This window comes from Onychostoma macrolepis, chromosome 19, assembly GCF_012432095.1.
Source record: "Onychostoma macrolepis isolate SWU-2019 chromosome 19, ASM1243209v1, whole genome shotgun sequence".
Taxonomy (NCBI): Eukaryota; Metazoa; Chordata; class Actinopteri; order Cypriniformes; family Cyprinidae; genus Onychostoma; species Onychostoma macrolepis.
The window spans coordinates 24,982,734-24,995,506 of NC_081173.1; the positions used below are offsets into that span (position 1 = coordinate 24,982,734).

A 12,773-nucleotide genomic window follows, 5' to 3' on the forward strand; every position below is an offset into this window, starting at 1 on the left:
GAGATATATAAAATATAGGCCTAAGTATATGTCCTGTATGTTTGTGAGGAGAGAGTATTTAAAATGTACTCACATCTGGCTTTAAAATAAAGGAATTAAAAACACTAGTATTTTAACTAATATGTCTGAAATCATAAAATGATGAAAAACACATTCTGTCTTCATAAAGGAGCTCAAATCCCACCGGTGCCCCTCTGTCACTAAACTTATCAACTAGCACAGTTCTGTCACTGCTTCCAATATGAAATGGGTAAAATATTTCAGTACAAGCATTTCAGTCAAATACAATTTGTGCAATATATCAAACCTTTAACCAGCAAGGAAAAAAAATCAACCCACAGAAGCAGTTTCAAAGTAGCTCAATTCCACGGGAAAACCACGGACTTGGCAACCCAGAGTGGCGCTATAAGTGACTTCATGATCTCCAAATCAGATGAATGTGACTGTGGCTGCATTTTATTATGGTAGCTCATTTATATCATATTACATTTATATTTTTCTATTTAGCAGACACCTTTACCCAAAGAGTCTTACAAATGAGGAATATTCTACAAGTATGCCGCCATTGGTTCTTTCACCTATTGTAGCAATTTGGAAATTAAAGCTACAGTTCGTGGCGCTAAGGGATAATACTTTGATCGAGGTTAAAACGAACAAAACATACCCTCTGTACCAGGGATCCTCAAATCTGGCCCACGAGATCCACTTTCCTGCAGAGTTTAGCTCTAACCCTAATCAAACACACCTGAGCATGCTAATCAGAGTCTTCAAGATCATTAGAAAATCACAGGTAGGTGAGTTTGATCAGCGTTGGAGCTAAAGTTCTAAATCTGCAGCAGATTGGGCCTTCAGGGAAAGATTTGAGGAATCCTGCTCTATACTAAACCTAACAGATAAATGGAATATAGATAAAAAGGGGAGGAGGGGGGAGAGGGGGGTTAGATCAAAGAACAATGTCCAAAATACTTCAATAATTAATTTTCTGCCCATTAAGGCCTAATCATTATAAGGTAATAAAAGTTGTTCTAAAGTTGAAAGTGGAAGTGGAAGAACAATTTAATATGATTTAAAGTTTAAACATAAAATGGACTAAATCTGTTGTCACTGTTGAAGTACTTAGGATCTGCGTTCCTACGGATACTAATGGAAATGTCCATCCAGCATGGCAGACTGAAAAATCTTTAGCCTAAATGTCCTGGCAAAAAAATCTCACCAAATGAAGAAAAGAAAATGATATTCCTTTCCTGTGTGACTAGAATGGCATTAGAAGAAAACTTATTTAAGTAAAAAAATAAATGAATTGAGAATGTGTTTTATTTGCAGCCAATGAAGAATTAAAGTGTTACTTTATGGTTCCAAATCATGGCCATGACTTTTTCATAAGTCCATTTTAAGACAATTCAGATACAACATTTAAACAATGTTGTCCTTATCAAATACAGAACACCGTCAAATTTTCCAGAAGAACCAGCAGGAAGATTGCTGGTCGAGGTGATGTCTCAACGGAACATGCTAAATAAAGACCTGTACAGATAACTCAGAGAGTGAGGAAAATATCAGCCTGAGCTTTTCCAGTCACTCCCAAATGAATATAAATCAAATCACTCCACATTTCAGTTTGATTCAGGTTTGTGGCTTGCAAAATTCCAGCCACAATCAAATGAATTGTTCCAAAACAAGTTGAACTCTGTGGACAGCATCTGTGGCCTCACAGCACAGAGCCTGGTGCGACCGCACCAGTTGCACCGCCCCCAAAGGACGGCCCTGATTAAGACATTGGACTAACACATTCTTGCGGGTTTAAAAAAAAAAAAGAAGTGTTAAGCTCATATATTTTCTAAAATGATGTTAAATGCGTTACGCTATGTCTATTTGAACATTTATTCCAGTGAAATGTCTTGCCCTAAGGTAAACTTCCACTGCAATTGCATTACTGTAAATGAGATTGTCGTTTGTTTTGCAAACTGAAGAAGGAGTTGGATTGACTGTGGTAACTGGCAGCATGCCTTTGATGCTGATGATAAAACCCACAGCATGTCTTTAAACGTAATCCAAGTCTCTCTTAAGCAAAACGTCCTTAATACTGCTTCAATTCAAAGCAACCCATAAAGCAATCACTTTAGCTATTATTAATTTTATTCTCTTAAATCATCCGAACAGATCTGGATTCGTGCCGAAACCCTGGCAACAGAATATTACCCATCCTCAGCTTTAGTGGGTGAATCCTGTTGCTCGGGGGAGACTTCTGCTGGATCATACATCAGCTGATTTATGGTCCACACACCATGTCTAATAATCCTCCTCTAGCTCCTCAGCTCAAGGGACCAGAGCGCTGCCACATACCTGCAGAAAGGGCATCATCTCTGGGTAACGGTCTGTGAAACGCCCCCACTGGAAGCACAACACCAATCGATAAGGGTGCTTGACCACTGAGCAGGAAAGTTCTGGAGTCTCAAAAGCTAAAAGGAGATAGAAGAAAGGAAATTACATATTACTTATTACTCGCATTACATGTATATTCATGCTTTTCAGATTTGTCCCTAACCTGCCCTCATCTGCCTAGAAATGTGCAATTCAAAGCTCTGGATTCTTTATATCATATCCAAATATCCTGAAAGCATCGCCATTAGATAATAGTGAAATCTGGGTCAGTGTTGTTTAAAATATGTTTATATATTTGTGTAAAGTGTTATGCTCACATATTCTTTGTATCTTAACTGTGTACTACAAATCAAAGTCAAAAAGAAGCATGTTACATCTCGTAAACTGATATCTTGATTTCTTGATAAAACTTTCATCTCGTCATGATAAGAAAGAGAAACGAGAAAAGAGAAAGTCATCAGATAATCACAAAATTGAAACTCCAAAACAGAAACCATCTCAGACTTTCATAAAATTGAAACTATGATTATTTGGTTTTGATCTAAAGTGAACAAGTTTTTCTGTGGAGCACAAAGAATCTTCTCCATGTATAACATTTTTAAAAGGACCACGACTCTTCAAAAATAGCACATATCATACAATTTTATTTTAAAAGCAGTCCATATGAATTGTGTGCTACTTTTTGAGTCATGTGAATGTTTTGTGTGAGAAAGAAAACCAAATATAAGTTGCTGCTCACTCATAATATTATTTTTTCGCTCTGAGATTCAACTGTAGATGTTCGGAAAAGTTATGAAGATTGCCTTTGTTCAGTAAAAATAAAAATAACAGCATTTACGTTGGAAACCAAATAAGAGCGAGTGAATTATGACAGAACTGTCTTGACTCACTTTTTTTCTTTTTTTTAATCTCCAGTCTGTGCTCTGGCGCCTCCTGTGGGCTGTAGGCAGAAAACGTTTGTTTTTATCCCACAAACATGAAGGGTGCTTGTGTAACGAGTCGCATGAGATTACAGCCCTGTTTTAGATACTTGCATCATGTACATTAACGGGCTCTAAGGTCTGTCTTTAAAGCAAAACAGTAAAATACATAGTGAATAGCTTGAGCTATTCTTGCTTTTCATCCAAAGCACAAGGACAGTTCCTATTTACTCATTCCTTACAATACAATATTTATGCTAGCAGGTTTTGCATATTTATACTGTTTAAAATTTATATTTTTTATGTCAGCTTTATGCAACCGTTTAATTATTATTTTTATTAAATGAACTTACTGCACAGTGGTTCTCAAATGATAGGTCACCATTCCAAAATGGATCTTAGGTTTTTTTTTTTTTTTAAACACACTGCTAAGCACATATTGAAATGCAATTAACAATATAATTGTACAGAAAAAAAAAATTATATGCTTAAACGTTGCAGCATAAGGGGGAAAAAAAAGAAAAGAAAAAAAACCTACAAAAGCCTATTTGTTGTTGTTGAGTTCTCAGGCTGTGCATCCAATTCAACAGTATTTTGGTGCAAATGTATCACAATTGCACATTTGTATCTTGCCAATGAATTATTGGCTACCATTGAAATTTAATACTTTAAGATAACAAATTTTGGCCACCATTTGATGCCCAATATAAGATGTGCATCTTGAAGTAAAGCCAGTCGAGAACTACTGATTTAATGCCGTGCAAAATCTGTTGTAGCTGAAATAAATTAATTTTTGAAAGTTTGCTCGCAGTGTCACCGAACTTGATTCTCTTTTTTTGATAACTGATGAGACGCATGATTCATTCTTTATTGAGAACCTGTATAGCAGACATAACCTGGCAAAGAAATGAGATGAAAGTGCAGAGAAGCGAAGGTGTAATAACAGTTTTCAAAGTTTTTCGCTTGATTTAATTCAGCGCTGATGAATTAAACATGGCGATGGCAGCCGCCCACTCCTGGAGTTAGGTAATACCAGTGGAGACCATATGCTCCTGAGAGCGTGTGTATGTGTGTGTATTTTTACTCAGACTAGGGAGGGTATGCAGTGATGACTCATTCCCTTTCACTTTGTTTTTACCCCCCTCGATACTAGGAAGAATGCAGCCTGGAAGAAATGTTGGATTAGGCATCTCCACGTAGCGACTTTATTTTTAGTCAAGAGTGATTCCTTTTCCTGTTTTCATCGTGTTCCTTTATATCCACCTCGTGTGTGATGCTATTTCAAAAACTCTGACTGCAACAAAAGCAAAATTCTAGAGATAATTGGGGATGTTTGCAATTAGACTGAGAAATGGAGTGCTCTCGCGCTGTGCACATTAATGACAGGCTGATTTCGGCGTGACTGCGACAGTGTCGGACAGTTCAGCTCAGTGTTGTGCCGAATTCTGCACCCCTGCCAAATTATGCACCCCCTAGTTGAAATCGCTACCTGATTGCCTAATCCTAATCTATGCTAGTAGCTACAATTGCTAAAGTGTGATTTAGGCCCTATCCTGCTCTTTTTGTTTACTACTAGCATGCTGATGACGTTTTAAGGAACGTGCGTCATAGTGTACGAGTCAATAAGTGTCCTCATCATACAGTCTACACGTTTATTAGATCCATGTCGCACAATGTGACATGCAGTGATTTTATAGGATTGCTAAAATCGTGCAGTGTGTTTTGGGCTTTAGAAATTGCAAGTAAATTTCACAAGTAATTTCAAATAAACGTCAAGTAACATTAAATTAAGGACAAATTTGAAGTAGAAAAAGTGAAATAATATTTTCTTGTAAAAAGTAGCCTACCCAATAATTGTTTTTTGGCAACGTTTTTACAAATTAACAAATTATTATTATATATATATATATATATATATATATATATTTTTTTTTTTTTTTTTACAGTGTACTAGGGATTCAAACCCAGAAAACATACTACAAACGTTTAAAGCTACACAAGCTTGATTTTATGCATTTTAAAATGTGACTATGCACAATTCATCATAATCTGTATTGCAGTCTCAACATTACCTCAGGGGGCGCTATGGTGAGTGTAATTGAAAAATTGTCTTCTATGCTCTATTTTTTTCTTACAGCTCAACTACTCAGTAAAAAAGTGCTGAAGTTGTAATTAAAACAAAGATTACTGGAATACATTTTACAAGAAAATCTACTTTTAGATTTTCTACTTGAAAATTCAATGCTCAATTCAATGTGTTCTTGCCATTTCTTTGTAATTATTTGTGAAATTTACTTGCAATTTTAATTGTAAATTATAAAGTAAAACCCACACACTGACACTGAGTGAAAATTGCTTCGAAGGAAATCCTACACCAAATTTTGTTCAGTGTACTGTTAGTTTAAGAAAATCTAGAGCAAGTTAGTTAAATTTTGGCTGAGCCACTTGCCTTATGTAATCTCAGTTATCCTGACCATTCTTCTTTAAGAAAAACACAGCTAATCATGGCTTTCCAAGGGCTTGGCGTTGGAAAGGTCAGTGGAACTGCTTGGAATGTCTTGGATAAAAACAGCACCGAGCGAAGGGTGGCAGGGAGACGCCAAATCTGCAGAGAAACATTGCTGATGGCTCATTAGCACTGCCTGAATGCCTCATCAAAATGTCAGGCCCGGGTCAGACCGGAAGGTGAGATCCATGAGCTGACGTCTGGGGAGGTCTGATAGAGTTGAAGCCATTGTGAAGGACTGGGGACCTGCACCTTGCACACCACTGCTGAGGCTGACACACGCTTGGCATTTCACATGCTCACAGAGAACCAGAAAGGTTGCATAACTGATGGAGAAAATCTGGGAAAAGTCAGGGCTGATTGCTGTTTTAAGAATTGATGAGGATGTGGAGATCAAGCACCGATAATGTGCTCACGACCAGTCTTTTAAGAAAGAATATATACACACACATAGAAGGGTTTTAGCATTGATGTCAGAATATTAAAAAAAATAATAATTAAATTTAAAAAAAATCACACCATCAGTAATTAAAAAAAACAAAAACAGAAAACTGAAACTTATCTTATTTCAGAGAGCTGCCAAGAAAAAAAAAAAATCTCATTATCATTTAGTTCAATTTGATGTATTAAAATAACTAAAATAAAAAAAATAAAAAATAAAAATATATATATATATATATAAAACAATGCAAATATTTAAATAAGTAATTAAACAAGAAAAAAATGACAAAAAAAAAAACTAAATTAATTTAAAAAGGACTATTTAAAAACTAAATAAAACACATTAGCAAACTTTATCTAAAATTAAAATAAACATGGAAAATATAAAAATAAAAAACATCTATTTGACCCCAGCTGCAAAGCATGTTTGGTCACCAGCAACATCACACTGTAATATTTTCTTAAAGTTAAAATACATTATCATTTTTCATTTGACAGTATCTGATGTAAGCTGGAGACATGGCACACTGGTAAGCATGAAAGCAGGTTCAAGGCTGGATTGCATAAAACATTTATGCATTTAGCAAACGCTTTTATCCAAAGCAACAACACTGCACTGAAGGCACAGAGTTTATCAGTTCATGCATTCCCTGGGAACCAAACCCATGACCTTGGCATTTCTACATCGTGGTCTACTGTATTAGCTGCAGAAATTAATTTAATGCAGTTCTGTCAAATAAAAAATTTTAAAGGATGGGGCAGTGACTTTATGCTGCCTTGTAAGATGCCTAGTGCTGACCAATTTTACATGCTTCCCAGAAGTCACTGCAATCAGTCAGTCAAAATTTCGCTTGCCCTACAAGTAGGCCTACCTCTTTGTATCCAAATGGTTATCCAACATTTTCCTTTTTATTAAACAATACAGTCTCAATAACTGTGAGGGATCCAAACAAAAGGAGTGTGGTAATGATGTCTTCCTTCAGATCAGCCATTACTTGGCAGTAAACACGTGTGCCTGCATAGAAAGTGAGAGCCACAGACGCCCCCTTGTGGTTATTGTTGGACAATTAGGCCAGGTTTATTACAGTTAAATAAAACTAAAACCATAAAAACACATTACTTGAATTAAAATAAATATTAGCAGAAATAAAATGAAAAATATAGAAAATATTTTATTTTAGTTAGTTGCCATTTTCATTTTCATTTTCATTAACATTAACTATGCATTAAAATACCTAAACCTAAAACTACAATTTATTTAAAAATGACATAGACAAAACAAAGATGTCAAAAAACAAAATGACTAAAACTTTAACAAAAAATTTAATAAAAATGGAACCCATTTAAAAAATAAAAAAGGAACAAGTTTAAATAAATAAATCATTCAAAACATGACAAATGTCTGAACTTCATGTATAAGCACATCTATAAAATAAAACCAGCAGCTTTTTTTGAAATGTGACTGATTATGCAACTGACATATCTGAGTCTAATAAAATCCTTAATGTCGAGGACCAGACAAAGAACAAATACGCAGGTAAAAGTCAAAGGGAGTGATCTTTCTTTTAGACACGTGTCCGCGGCTCTCCTCTTAGGGGTCAGTGGCTGGCGCCGGGACAGCAGGTGACAGCTGGCCTGTCATTGCACGCGACCGCCCGCTGTTGTCCCGACAGAGCCCTCCACCATTCACTCCCCCGAGGAGCGGAACAAAGGACATGCACCTTGTTCGGCGCCTGCCGAGGGGCGAGGATACACCATTGTTCGCGCTTGGCTGCGAAGGCCAGAGAGAGCACGCTATGAAACAATGGAGCTGAAGACCGAGTACATTTTTTAGGTCCTGCTAAAAATAGTGTGATTCACTGACCATCATAAATCCCCAAAGCATTTCTGGGATCGGGAGGGGCAGAATCAGACACTTCTGTGGACTCTGGAGGTCTGTGGACGCTTGCTTTCCAGCCCTGCTGGAGCGCGTCATGAAGCTCAAAGCTTCCAGGGAAGAATTCATCATTGAAGATCGCTTTATAGGTTGAGGGGCCAGGCTTGCTTGCAGACATTGTTTCCTCACTTTTTTCCCCTCCAAGTTCAAGAATGCAGGAAGTTCTATAGTCTGGATGACTTCTAGACACGAGAGCACATCTTACCAATAAAACAGGCCAATTCGAGTGCTCATAAATCAGATTTACAGAGTAGAACAACAGTATTTGGAAGTCAGAAATTAAATCCATCGCTTAATTTACAATCACATAAATTAGTTTAAGGCTTAGAATTTCAGATATGAAAGAACTTCAGAAAGAGTTAATAGTGGCAGTCAAATGATTAAAGACACGAATCTAAAAGGTCTAATTGTTTTCTAATAAATTGGCATTTAAATTAGTTAAAAATGATGAAGCCTACTTTGAAATGAAAAATAAAACTAATAAATAAAAATGTTGTGTCAGATTTATTCCGTTGTGGAATTTAACTCAACACAACATTGTAAAATTATTACAAATAAAATAATTTAAAATAACAATAAAAAAATGAAATAAAATAAACAAACAAATAATAATAAATAACCAAACATTAAATGGATGGATGGATGGATGAACAAAAAAAATTAACAAACAAATTAATAGAGAAAGGTGGCCATGTCTGGAAAGCGAGCATCTGCAGACCTCAAGAGTACACCGTTTTTTTTTTTTTTAATATATATATATATAATAAATATATATGTAAAACAAATAATTAAATATATGTACAATAAATACATAAATATATTTATTAATAATGAATAATGAATACACTGTAAAATATTATAAGTCATGGCAACATATGTTTTTACATGAACTCATCAAAATAAGTTAATAAATTGAATCTTTTTTTTTTTTTTTAGTTTAACTTAATTTAAGTGGAAATGACTTGGTACAACGGCACAACCAAGTTGATTAAACTTAAAATTTGAAGACAGCAACTGAACTGAACTGCCATCCTTCAAAGTGTTTGAGTAATGTTAATAATATCTAGTGGGTTTTAATCAGAACAAATGCTGTTTTTGGAGACATTTTATCTCAGCTTTATATTTATTACATTGAAAGAATTTAAAATAAATTGCTTGTTTGTTATCTATTTCCATAGCTGAAACATGTAGATGTTTTCTTTTTAAAGTGAAATGTCTTCCGTGCCCTATCACTATACTGTATGTGTGACAAACCAGAACATACTGGTTCAGCAGTAAGAAGCAGTCCAGAGAAAGTCACTTCTTGTTTTTGTTTTGATATGAAATCATTCACTGGACTGTTGCCCCTTGATAATGAATCTGTTTTTCTGACCCACTGTTCAATTCTTTAAATTCCAGAAGGGTTGAGGGAAACGTCTTTTCTTAAGTGGATCACGTTACAGCAGTTTCCTGCTGTGTTCCCAACATTTCCAGGTCAAACACATTCACAATAAAGACGGACCGCTGGTTCGGCCGAGGAGACGGGAATTTGATCACAAACCAAAGGGACAAAACAGGATATTGATGACAAGGTGCTTTCCTATGTCACTGAATGATAATATGTGTGACAAATGAACTTACAATCAACTTCATTTCACCACAAAAACACATAGAAGCACATCGCAAAAGTGCTCTCAACTGTTTCCCTTAATTTGACTTTTGCGCAAACTTCCTACTTTTCAGATGTTCACTTAAAACAGTGTTATTGTACTACTGTTTAATAGTACTTATTAATGTTTTAAAACTATAGCTTGTATTTTCAGTTTTCATTTTTAGTTCTTTTAATGTTATTTTTATTCGTTTTTTAATATTTCTATTTAGCTTTAATTTCATATTTATTGCAGGTTTAGTTAGTTGCCAAGGCACCATTTCTATTTTTTGTTTAGTTTTTTTTGTTTAATATTTATATTTAATTTTATTGCAACTTCATTGTGTTTCAACTGTGCTCAACAAATCTGCCAATCAAGTCAGAAAAACTCAATATGAAATTATATTTCTCATAAGATTCTCACAAGCTAAATGCCACAATCTATGCACATTAATTTTATAGCTCTATATTATCAACCATTTGTGCCTTTTTTAAAAGAAATGACAATATAATAATATTTTTTTTTAAAAACAGTGATGGATTTGCTTGATACAAACAAGCAGCTTCTCACTTCACAAGCGGTTGGAGTCGTGTTAATTACTTGTGGATTATTGTGATGTTTTTATCAGCTGCTGGACTCTCATTCTGACGGCACCCATTCACTGCAGAGGATCCATTGGTGAGCAAGTGACATAATGCTAAATTTGTCCAGATCTGTTCTGATTAAGAAACAAACTCATCTACATTTTGGCCTGGCCTGAGGGTGAGTACATTTTAGCACATTTTTATTTTTGGGTGAACTAATTCTTTAAAAGAAGCACATGAGATATTCATAGATGAAACATAACAAACGTGCACAATTAAAGAGTGACATCTGAGCAATTAAATAGTCCTCAGGTCATAAAATACGAGACATGCATGGCTCTTATGAAACATTTCCTGTATCATTTTGCATACGGTAGAAATACTGTACCGAATAACCAACCCCCCATTGAACTCAACTAGAAATGCAGGGCCAACTGGAGTACAGCAGAGCTGGACAGCACAATGCACACAATATCCTGGAATAAAATAGCACAATAACAAAACCGAGCGATTATCAGCAGGGAACTTTGACTCTCGGACCGGCTGATTAAATTCCTCTGCTGTGACTCTATTGTACCATCTTGTTGAACTTCCGCAGCTGTGCTGTTAAAGTAATGAGCATTGTGCTCACTTAAAAAGCTCCTCGGAGGTCTAAGCATCCAAATGGGCTTGAGGCTTCAACACAGGATACTTTGCCTTTGGCCAATTTTAGTGGATATTCATTTTTGGGGCTTTGATGTGCTTGAGCAGACTAAATAGGGAGTGTTGTGGCTGATAGACGACACAATTGTTGGGCATTTGGCTGACGTTTTGTTCCATATTTGAGTTTTGGAGATTGTCTGGGAATGGGTATTATTGTTCAGAGCCATCATTCAGTACTATTGAACAGTGGCTCTGTTCCAAAACATAGTGAGCTGACTACATAGACAGTATCTTATGACATTTGTTGCATCACACAGCTGTTACCAAAGGTTTACTGCAGAACTGTTTTATGTTTTTGATTATTATTATTGCATTCAAACATTAACATTGCAGGCTAACATGTAAAAATAGAAGCAATATATACAGTACTGAATATGTGGATCAAAGATGAAAAGGGCTTTTCAAGCTTCAAAACAATAAAATTGCAATACAGCTTTAAATATAGATTCCCTTTTTTTTTTTTCTATGGAACATATATATTTATGTTTATATTTATATATAACAAGGACAGTGGTGGACATGGAAGCTGACAGACAGAAAGAAGTGGCAGTGACAGTGAAGGAAAAGTTAATAAATATACTAAAATTAATTCAAGAACAAGTAGTTTAGTCGGACCATATGACTCATTACTTGTGTTTTTGTTTTTGTATGCTTACTATAATATTGCATCATTAGCTTTGAATTCAGTGGCACAAAGTCACCTTGGATAAAACTCTCTAGCAAACATAAAATTCTAATTGCAAACTCATTAAACTCAATCAATCTCTTGTGTATCTACTATTTGTATGGCACAGAGTTGCTGCCGAGAGCTTTCCATTTGCTGCCTTAAAAGGTGCTTATTTGGACAGCAAAGGAGCTCGTTGATTTTGGAACAGAGCCAGAGTCGGGCCGTATGGCACAACCTCACATATTCTCTGGCAGCCACCGTACATCCGTCTTTGTGCCTGTTTTAAAGGATTTCTAACATATTCAGTGCTCACATTAAAACTGTGGCTCTGAAAATAGTACCTTGGCGCCCTCGGAGTGTCTCCAGGAGGGTGTTTTCTCGTCGGCAGGTGGTAAGGGTGCACTGCTTCTGCACGTCCACGCCAGCGCCTCGTGCTTGGTACACTGCGGAAAGATGGCTGAGAGAGATGAAACGCCTGTGTAGAGGCTAAATGACCCATGCAGCAATGAACCAGCTTCTTGTCGCATTATAAAAAGTAAACGAGTCAGTCTGACCTCTATTGTGAATTCTGGGTGGTTATACAATTCATGACATTGTACCATTCGCCCTGCATTCAGCAAAAAGGAGCCAAAAAGATCAAATGTCTGCCAAGACTATATTAAAACCAGACTATGTCCAGACATTGAGTCAAGAGTTGATGACAATCAGTTAAAACAGACCAAAATGCATTAATTAATAAGAAAATGCCAACTGTCCCCCCCCACAAATATTTATTACAAAATATTTATTATATATTATACACACTTCCACTGAAAGGTTTGGGGTCAGTAAGATTGTATTTTTTGAAAGAAATTAATGCTTTTATTCAGCAAGGATGCAGTAAACTGGTGAAAAGTGACAGTGAAGACTATAATAAATTAATGCTGTTTTTATCATTAAATTTATCATCAGAATGATTTCTAAAGGATCATGTGACACTGAAGACTGGAGTAATGAAGCTGAAAATT

General features: G+C 35.7%; 1 protein-coding gene across 1 annotated transcript in view; it reads right to left on the bottom strand.

The window, feature by feature from the left end:
• The window catches only part of hivep1 (HIVEP zinc finger 1), an 80,416-nt gene extending 73,147 nt beyond the window's left edge, over positions 1-7,269 (bottom strand). Inside the window, exons 1-2 of the mRNA XM_058752896.1 lie at positions 7,122-7,269; positions 2,344-2,459 (exon numbers count right to left, since the gene is read on the bottom strand). The gene's annotated coding sequence lies outside the window, so the exon portion shown is untranslated. The remainder of the gene's footprint in view (positions 1-2,343; positions 2,460-7,121) is intronic.
• Positions 7,270-12,773: the final 5,504 nt, after the last annotated feature.